This window comes from Melopsittacus undulatus, chromosome 5, assembly GCF_012275295.1.
Source record: "Melopsittacus undulatus isolate bMelUnd1 chromosome 5, bMelUnd1.mat.Z, whole genome shotgun sequence".
NCBI lineage: Eukaryota > Metazoa > Chordata > Aves > Psittaciformes > Psittaculidae > Melopsittacus > Melopsittacus undulatus.
Window position 1 is genome coordinate 69,811,266 of NC_047531.1, and position 10,530 is coordinate 69,821,795.

Sequence of the window (10,530 nt, forward strand, 5' to 3'; positions counted from 1 at the left end):
AAAGTAAGAGAGAGATGTAGTTAACCAATGAGTACAGCTTACATAGCACTCTCAGAAAGAAAAAACAACCATTATCATTCATAGGGTGATTAATACAATTAGTCAGTTATTTTTCAGCTAAATTTGAGCTGTGGTATACAGATGACTGTCATAATTCTCATTCTGCTAGGGAAAGGAAGAAGAGTAAAGACAATACCACTAGCATCACTCCACAATGCTGTATGTCCCCCGTAGAATCCTAGACTAAACCCTGTTTTCTTTCAGAGCGTCTTCTACTGTTTGCTGTAGATTGTCCTCAGCTCATTCTCTTGTGTGGATCTCATCAGATACAATGCGATACCTCTTTCCTTAACACTTAACTCACACCTAAAGGGTATGATGGGGCCAATTAGGCCTTACAAAGCTGAGAACTTCACTGCTGTGGATTTTCAATGCTACATATTCACATGGGGAAAAGTATTCAGATGTACTCTTGGGAGAAAAAAAAGGTTAAAGAAAAATTTGGCATAGACAGTATTTTAGTGGTAAAGGAAAACCTGTACATGTGGAACACAAAAAGCAATGGAGTCTTGATACTAACCAATAGTAAATCATATACTTATACATGGAGAAAACTTCTGCAGACCTTAAAAATAATGTTGCCAGACAGTTTCCAGGTAGTGAAAGCTTCTGAACAGCTCTCTTCCCCCTGCATTTATTATTTAAGATTTAACCAATAAACATCCTAACAAAAAAGCCCATTTACCTTCCTTAAAAGTAAAACTTACTGAGTTTAACTAAATAAGGTAAGACTGTTTTGTAGACTAGTAACTCTTTTTGAGGCAGTTTTTAATAGAGAGTGACAACACAAAAAGACTACATTGTGTGCTAGATAATGGTGTAAAGAACTGGGATGAAACTCTAGCTCTACATAGGCATGGGTTTTAGCCTGAGTGGACTTTGGATTTCATAGTATTTAGATGTTAAAATTAATAATTTGTATGTCTGTTTAATTTTTTCATTACAATTACAAAACCAGTTGGTATTCTTCATGTGTTTGAACAGCTTGATATGTGGACTTTTATATTAATTTGTGGGTGTAGAAAATGATCATTGTTTTCTGAGTCTTTATGGAATTTTACTAAGTAGAAAGTTCCTAGCAGTTTTTAATACCTTCTGCCAGGGCCCTCAGGCCCCAAACGTATTAAGATACCTGCAATCTGCTGTAGCCCAGTGCAAGTAACAGAATCTTATTATTTTTTCATAAACTCACCAGATCACAATACCGTCAACTTCACCCTGGAGATTTCTTTCCATGAACTATAGAGTATCAGGTATAGATTTTGTTTTCTTAAAAGTTAAAATGGTACTGTCTGTGGATTTTTCTCTCCCTTGAAAACACAATAACCCAGGACCCCAAAGGCACTGTGAACCCTGACCATATCTGACTCCTCCCTGGGGCTCCCCAATTCTGCTCATAACCCAGCACCCCATTTCAAGCCTCCAGGGCCGTCAGAACACCACACACACACACACACCCTCCCCAAACGCCACAGCAGGGCTGGTCTCCAGCTCCCCACAGCCCTGCCCTGCCCAGCCATGCATGCCCCTGAGCCAGGCCCACACCTTGGCCTGTCACTGACCCCAGGGAGGTGATGCTGAGGGCCGCACTGTCCCAGTGTGCCCTGGCTGCCCTGCTCCTGGCTGGGGCTGGGATGGGCCTTGGCACCCAGCCCTGCTCTGTTACCCCAGGGGAGTCCCTCCCACCCCAGGCCCAGCCCCTGCTTGTGCCCTCACAATCACTTGGTTTGTTCTTCCCTACAAGGCATTTTCAAAGAACCTTTACCATTTAATTTTATCAGTAATTATGCAGTACTATGTTGCATAAAATGTTGAACATACTATAATGTAAGAAATGAAATTTTATGGCAGCTCTCCTAAATCACTCAACAGATTGTCTATATTTTAAACTGTACTTGTCTGCCAGTTTACCACACATTATTTTTCCAAATAACTTCATACTACTGTACACAAAGACTGAATGCTTTAAATAGTGAGCTACATCATGGGGAGCAAACTGAAAAATAAGAGACTGAAGTACATGCAGCTTTCTTGCTTTTTTTTGTTTGTTTGTTTGGGGTTTTTTTTGGTGGTGTTGTTTTAAGGTGAGGGTGCATTTGAGGTGACTGAACTTTGCCTGGGAGAAGCATACATTGATACGCTGCAGCAAGTGAGGTGTCACCACACGTGTGTCAGTCTGTTGTCCCAGCACTGATCGTTTCAGCCAGCACCCAGTGCTTCGTTACAGCTACCCTCTGTGGCTTTGATATGCAATGCAAGTTATGGCTCTTGAAGGACTTCTCTCAGGGGAAGCCAGATATTCACTTGAGGATGTTTCTCTTCCTTTCACCTCTGGAGAAACATCTTCTCTTCTCCTGTCACTGCTGACACGGGTGCCGGTGCAACTAGCGCAAGCAATATACTGAGCTGGAGGGAGGCACATCCATAGTATGAGCTCTTGAAAGCACTATTGTAGGCGTGGCATGGCAGAATACATAACGCTTAGAGGTCCACACTTCTCTCTGATTGTGTCTTATTTTGACAGATTTCAGAATTTGGACTTCAGGTTTTCTGCACACACTGCTGTATCTGTTACATTTGGCGGTGTCTTCAAGACTTTTGCAGCATAACGAAACCCAAGAGTTTCATATTTTATTTTAAAAAATATTACTTTCATGCAATCTTATGACTCAGGGGTTTGAAGTGATAGGCATGTCAAACCTGTAGTTTAACTAGGACTGCTGAATAGAGAGGAGGAAAGAGACAGAATAAGGACAACTCGAGTGATGCTTGTGATGAAACAAAATAAATCACTGAGTACATAAATGTCTTCTTTCATATTTTTGTTTTCCCTTCAGACATGGGTCAGTACTTATGAACCTGGATGAAACACTTCCAAGGAGACTGAAATTGTGATCACAACCTGGGAGAAATAGGGGAGAAAATAAAAACAGCATGAGAAATAGTTTTGTCTTTATCCTGACTTCTCAATTTGAACAGTAAACTGTATAGCAGGTAGACTGGCCTACAGATATGTCATCTGTTGTTGAATATCACCTCCAAAATGCAGGTGCTAAGATCAGGAGACCCACTGCTGTCTGTCAGTCTGCCGGCAGTTCTGAGGCTCATGTAAGCTGTTTGTTCCATAGTCCAGATCTCTTCCGTATGTGATAAGCAGAAGCTCCTATGGCAGAAGACACACACTGATAACTGGTAAAGTCTGTCATGATTTTCATTGGTGTGTATAAAAAGGGATAATTTTTTTTTTTTACTCAAGTTACTATCCTGACTTGTTTCCAGAGAGTTGACTCTTTTGACCCGCTATATTTATAGGAAACTCATAAAAGTGATTTTTAAAATGCAGAACATTAAAGTATTGCTATGCTAGTAGTTCCCGTGGGTTTTTGTCTTCATGTTTGGAATTTGTTGCCATCTGAGTGCTTGAATTTTCAACCTTGTTATGTTGAGTTTATTTATCTCATAGTCAGTTTTTCTAGGGAACAGAGATGTCTTCATGTGTGGTTTTTTTTTTCCTTCTGATAACTTCCCTCACTGTTTCTTACTTTTTATTCTGTATTGCATTAATCCTTGCCATTATATCTAAGGTAGATGCCAACTGTTGTCATAAAAGATGTAGTGTCCCAAGTTTCAGATAGTATTTCAAGAAGAACAGAAACATTTTCCAAGTGTATTAATATGGCTTGCCTTAAAATGTCTATTTGTGAATGAATGTAGTTTAAATTATTTAAATTAATCCAAAACTTTTTGTTAGATCAAATGACTGAAAGAAAACATTTGGTGAGCATATCGTACTGATGATTGTACTAGAAACCATCTACAACTCCTATTTTAGCTTTTCACTGCATGATGCAGTCTTCATAATTTCAGATTATTCTACAAAGTATTGGAAAATTAATTAAGGCATATAGTGTTTTCAAGCATATTTAGTGGAAAATTATGTTTTTTGGTAATTCAAGAATATCATGGCAATATTGAAAACTGCAATATACTCCACTAAATCTTGTGTTTTCCTTATGTAAGACATTCTGTCATGTTGGATTCTAATCTATGTTACTATCAGAAATACCTGATGTTTTCCTATCTGTCTTTAAAATGGTATATGAACAAGTACTCACTGATGAAACCATGGTTACAGTATCACTGTGAATTCCTACTCATTTTTGTTATGTCCTTCATTGTAGGCATGTATCCAACATCTCAAGTAGCAGCAGTTGCTCTGGTATTTAGAAGAAGAGGGAGGGAGGAAGGATATCAGGGGGAGAGATCATTCAGATACTTAGCAATGGTCTTCTTTCAAGAAAAAGAGTTCAAGAAGGAGTGCTCAAACTTCAAAAGTCTACATATGCCCTTGGGACTCTTCATCAGGTCAGAGAAGAGCAGAAACATGCTGACTTGACATCACTTTTTTTCAAATGACGTATCAGTTTTCCTTCCTTCTGCATCACTAATGTAAAGCAAAACCAACTCAGAACACATACTAGGCACTTTTCTCTCTGGACTCAGGGCCAGACCAAAAATCAATGAAACTGTTCTCAAAGTAAAATACATATCAGCAGAAGTTTAATATGTTAGAATGTGATCCTAGATGGTCAGCAAATAAAGCATCGGACGTATCACTTTTCTAAACAAATAAATAATCCCTTTCCAGTGTATTTGTATCTTCTGCACCAAGACAGCAAATAGAGCAGAAAACAAAATTTTTCATATTAAAATTTTTCTGAACACAGAATGACAATTACAGCTACAGGGCTAGAATTTAATTTGCATGTGCTCTTATATCACACATGACTCTTTTATTGGACTGTGCTTGGACATCTTTTTTCAATAACTACTGTGGCACTTTTCTTGCAGATGATGACTGTAACCAAGGATTAATGGCATGTTGAGAACATCTAGTGGTATCAGAATTCATTCCTTTAGAAACAACTTGTTTTAGTTGTGTGGAGTTTGGGAGCAGGTTGATCTGTTTAGGTGGTTTTATGCAGAGGAAAACAACAATAACAACAAAACAAACAAACAAACAAAACAATACAAAGAACAAACAAACAAAAAGTCCCACCAAACCAAAACAACACCTCCTCAACAGTTTCCAACACAGATAAAGATAATGTGCTGTACAGGGAGCAAATTCATCTCCAGAACCCGAATGACCAAGCCTCTCAAAAGAGTGAATTCAGACTTGTTCAAAAAGCATTCTGGACATCTGAGAAGTGCTGCTGTACCTGTAGGAAGTATGTATGTGCCTATTAATTTTTCTAAATTAGCATTACAATTTTAATTACATGTCTTTATTCCGTATAGCTTAATAAGTGTGCTTTACTAGAACTTAGCACTAGACGTATTCTGATCACCTGGAAACCACTAAGTCAGTAATGCAAACTTGTACAGATTTCATAGAATCATAGAATAGTTAGGATTGGAAAGGACCTCAAGATCATCTAGTTCCAACCCCCCTGCCATGGGCAGGGACACCTCACACTAAACCATATCACCCAAGGCTTCATCCACCCTGGTCTTGAACACTGCCAGGGATGGAGCATTCACTACCTCCCTGGGCAACCCATTCCAGTACCTCACCACCCTAACAGGAAAGAATTTCTTCTTTATATCCAATCTAAACCTCTGCTGTTTAAGTTTCAACCCGTTACCCCTTGTCCTATCACTACAGTCCCTAATGACTAGTCCCTCCCCAGCATCCCTGTAGGCCCCCTTCAGATACTGGAAGGCTGCTATGAGGTGTCCACGCAGCCTTCCTCTTTGTGATGTTTTTAACTTTCTCAAACTTTATACTGGAATTTATTAATCTGCAGAATGATGTCCTCCCTTTTAGGAAAGAAGGTTACATACATAGAAGAAATCTAGTATGGGTCATAAAAATTAATATCAAATAATCACAAACAAACCAAATCCATCCTTATTATGTTTGTAAAAGTTTTCTGTCTAGTGTAAATATTTCTACCTTTTTTTCCTGTCTCCTGTTTTGTGCTGACATTTATTGAATTGTGTGAGTATTAGCTTGGGCTGTGGAGATAACAGCGTCACCTTCCTTGTTGTTACATCTGCAGAACTCAGTTTTGGATGACATCAGCTCAATAGCTTTCTGGTAACTAGAGGATGGACTTGGAACAGAACTGAAGGATAAAATCAGAATGCCAAACATATAATTATTAGCCTATAAAAATATAGAAGTGAATTGCCCAGCTGAAGAAAACATGAAGTAAAAATGGACAAAAGAAAAGAAAATGGAAGCGTTAACAAAGGAAAGAAGAAACAAATTAGTGCGGCAACATGAGAATGCCTGTTTCCTAATGCAGCCTAGCAACAAAGGTGTTGCAAGCAATGAGCTAAGATATCTTACTTTAAGAAAGTACCAGCTCATTCTTTTTAAAGTCATAAATGTTTAGACAAGATACTTTGGGTGCATGTAGAAAAGGTAAAAGCAGTTTAATGCATTTTATTTTCTGTTTGAGATGGTTTAGGGTTACTTGTTTTCTGTAGTCTAATACGAATATTTACTTCCCCAAACGGGGCTTTTTTTCCCCTACACACCAAAGAAATGCTTTTTAGTTATCACTGTAGCCATTGAAGAGTGCAACCTCTGTTGCCCTGTGATGTTTTATTCCCTTAGGAAGATAGATCCTTAGGTTGAAGTTATGAAGAATGCTGTTCATATTTAAACCCAACATTAATCAAATATCTGTAGACTTTATTTCTTTTTCTACTCTGTGCACACAGGGAGACATTTGATCTCAAGCTCTGGAGAAAATCTGGAAAGAGAGCTAAAGGGAAGGTTCTATCTTTGAAATATATGTGTAAATATTTCTTGGCTTCCTTGAGAAAAGATTGAATTTTCACTGGGAAAGCTGAAAAAAAAATTACTCAGAGTAGCAAACACAGATTGCAGTAAAACTAAAACAGCCTCATAAAAAAAATATTTATTAAAAATAATATAATTCCAACAAGAACAATAAAAGGAAAATAAGAACAAATGAAATTGTTATAAATAAATACGTGATCTAATAATCTCTAATTCAGCCAAATTTTGTGACCTGCTAAGAAATGAACAATTGTCTTGGAAATACCTCTGTAAAAATAACATTATGGAAATTACATTTTTTGTTACTGCTTAATATCCCATGTCAAATGAGCAGTGCTTGAAAACTAGAATGTGTTAGATGTGGCTGAAAGGAGAATGAGAAATCATTAATGTTCTCACTTGAAATTACAAGCAAGCAGTGGTATCTCCTCAAATCATACTATTACTAATAATAAATATTTAGCAGTTGTAATATAGGCCTTGTCTAGATATAAAATTTGCACTGGTTTAACTAAAATTATATTTTATGTCTTCAGCTGAACCACATAAAAAAATTAGATTATATGGAGGATTCAATGCTTGTGGCCATAACAACACTGGATCTAAGAAATTTCTAAAGCAACTTGAAACAAAGAAGGAACTATATCTGGATTAAAGAGGGAAAATGTTTCCCTGTTTAAACTCTATTATTCAGAGTTTTTTCTTGCTTCAGACAAAAAAAAAATTAAATCAGTAGATTATAACATAAACTTTTAGGTTTAAGTAAGTTTCATTACTAAATATGTTGTAAATTATTCTCTTAGGCATGTTGGCATACTTCAGAATTAGAACCAGGAGTGGACATTTTTTTCAGTAGATAACTCCTACATTAGCAAGAGTTGCAATAAGAAGAAATTGGCTCCTTGTGGCTCATGTTCTTGTGCAGCTGGAAGAAATATAAATCCTAGTATCTTCTGCAGTTCAAAAAATGCAGCAGGCTCCTTTCAAGTGTGTGGGAGTGATCTGGAATAGAAATCAGAACTGCTTAGTAGATTTTTTAATCACAAGAAAACTTATTTATTTCAAGAGCAAGTTGCTTTCTACAGTGTTTCATGATTTGTACAAATGGTTTTATTTGGATGTGTTAGGTAGTCATTTTCTGTTGCTTCAGGGAGTATGAACAGCTAATGGTAACAGAGTTGAAAAAGCTTTTATAATTTCCAGAGATTTTAAGAGTTTTCCCATTATTATTACTTCATTGTATTGGAGAAGGTGATAAATTCTACTTAGGCAAGTCAATTTTGTTGACATGTATCCAAAAATCCACTTCCTATTAAATTAGTTTTGCAAATCTTCCATACAAAAAGACATATAACTAAAAAAAAATAAATGAATTTTACTAGATCTATATTGCAGTGTTTAAGGAGAATTTTGCATGCAGGGCCATATGTGCAGAGCATTTAAGGGTCAAAGAAAGAAACTGTTAAGTAGAAGGGTGTAATACAGCCTCTATATATTAATTTAATAGACTTTAGAGTTTTATGTATGTCTTATTATATTTTAGTGGGGCAACACCATTCACATTGACTAAGAGTGTATTTTATATTGTTTTCATCAAGCCCCCTGAAATCCCTGTCTTCTGTAAGCCCAGGAATAATTTCTTTTTATGGATGAGATTTACAAAATATTTAAAATCTAATTTACCTTTCAAAGTCCCTAGCTTCCTCTTGCTCTCTCACCAATGGTTTATGTCAAAGAGCAGATGGAAAGATACCTAAACACTGGTGGTGTCCACAGCTAATTAAACTGATGAATGGATGACATAGCTCATGAGTCTGCCAAGACTTTGTCAGACCTCTTATTCGTGAAATGTAATGTATACAACAGAAAGCTACTGGCAAAAATCTGTATCAGTTATGAGCCCATTTGAGATGAGAGATTTTGGCTCAGATTCCTAATCTGTCTGATGTAAGGCAGTGACCTGATCCTGTATTTTGGGCAAATGCCTTAAGTTAAAAAATAGGAAGGTGAAGAATCTCTGTCTTTCATGTTGAAATTCTTCCATTTTCTGTAACCAACAAAGTAATTTTTCTGCCGGATCTATACCTTAGAGGCTAGAGTCCTCACCTGTGGTGTATGTAACTGAGACCCAAGTACCTCTTTTTGGATATGTGCACCTAAAAACACTTAAGGAATACAAGAAGACAGACCTCTGAAAAGGGGTTGTGCTATTCAGACCTCTGGTGATTCTAGCACTAATTTTGGTTAAGTCCCTGCTACAAACTGGATTAAATAGGATTTTGTCACTGACTTTCACACTACTTAGCTGAGGAACTTTAACTGCTAAGATATTGTCTATTCTGTTATGCATAATGTTTTCTTCTTAAAAGAAGACTACTTTCTGGACAAATATAGGAGACAATTCCTATGAAGGTATCTTAGCCAGGAAGAATTGCCTATCTGGCTAGATTTGGATATTGAGCTTTAATAAGGAGTAGATTCTTAAGTTCATCTCAGTTTTTCAGCATTCCAATTCATTATTGGCTTAGGCAGATAAATCAGTACTTCCAGATTTTCCTTTTAGACATGTTATGTAGCTTGGCAGGCCTGCACACTTAAATCAGAGATGGCAGTTTTGTGAGATGGCAGGAGGTCTGAGATCATGGTACTCAGAATTGCAATAATTGCGTTTGTTTTAACTCTTAAATATTAGCTGTTTCTTTAATAGCAGATGTTTTCCAGTCAAAGCAACCTACACTTTTACGACAAAGCTTGAATCTTGGCCTGCTTTTGCTGTTATTTAGGAAAATGGATTTTAAATCATATCCACAGTGAGTTACAGACTTACAGCCAGGCTGAATGGTATAAACAGGGACCAAACAGGCCTGAAGACCTGTATTACCTAGAAGTTCAGTGTAAGTTTGCAAGATACCCAACAATGACACTATATTATAAAATCTAGTATTATTACTGCAATACTGAATAATTTAGAAGACATCGTGAAAAATTATGAAACAGTAATAGAAGTGTAAATCACAGTAAAAAAACACATAACACAGAGATTTCTGTAATACATTTTAACATAATTAACATATAAAGTTAGCATAGATATAAGTACATTTAATCAAATATAATGCTCCTGAAATTCGTAATGAGAGGTGTATAGATGGAAAAGGAACGGTCACTGAGAGGAAAATTCTTCAGAATGCTGTTTATCACTGCATCTACAGTGTAGTAATTAAAAAAAAAAAAAGAAAAAATGAAAGCAGCTCTGTTAGATGGTCTGGTGTGTGGGGCTTGCATGGCAAGGTTTTGGTGGTACAGAGGTGGCTTCTATGAGAAACTGCCAAAATCTTCCCCTGTGTCCAACAGAGCCAATGCCAGCCTGCTACAAGATGGATCCACCGCTGGCCAAGGCTGAGCAGGTCAGCAATGGTGGTAGTAACCCTGGGATAACATAGTTAAGAAGAGATAAAAAATCCAGTGGAACAGTAGCAGCCAGGAGAGAGGAATGAGAATATGTGAAAGAAATAGTTCTGCAGATGCCAAGGTCAGTGAAGGAGGAGGTGGAGGATGTGCTCGAGGCACTGGAGTAGAAATTCCTCTGCAGCCTGTGGTGCAGACCATGGTGAGTCAAGCCACATTTCTGCAGGACATGGAAATCCGTGTTGTAG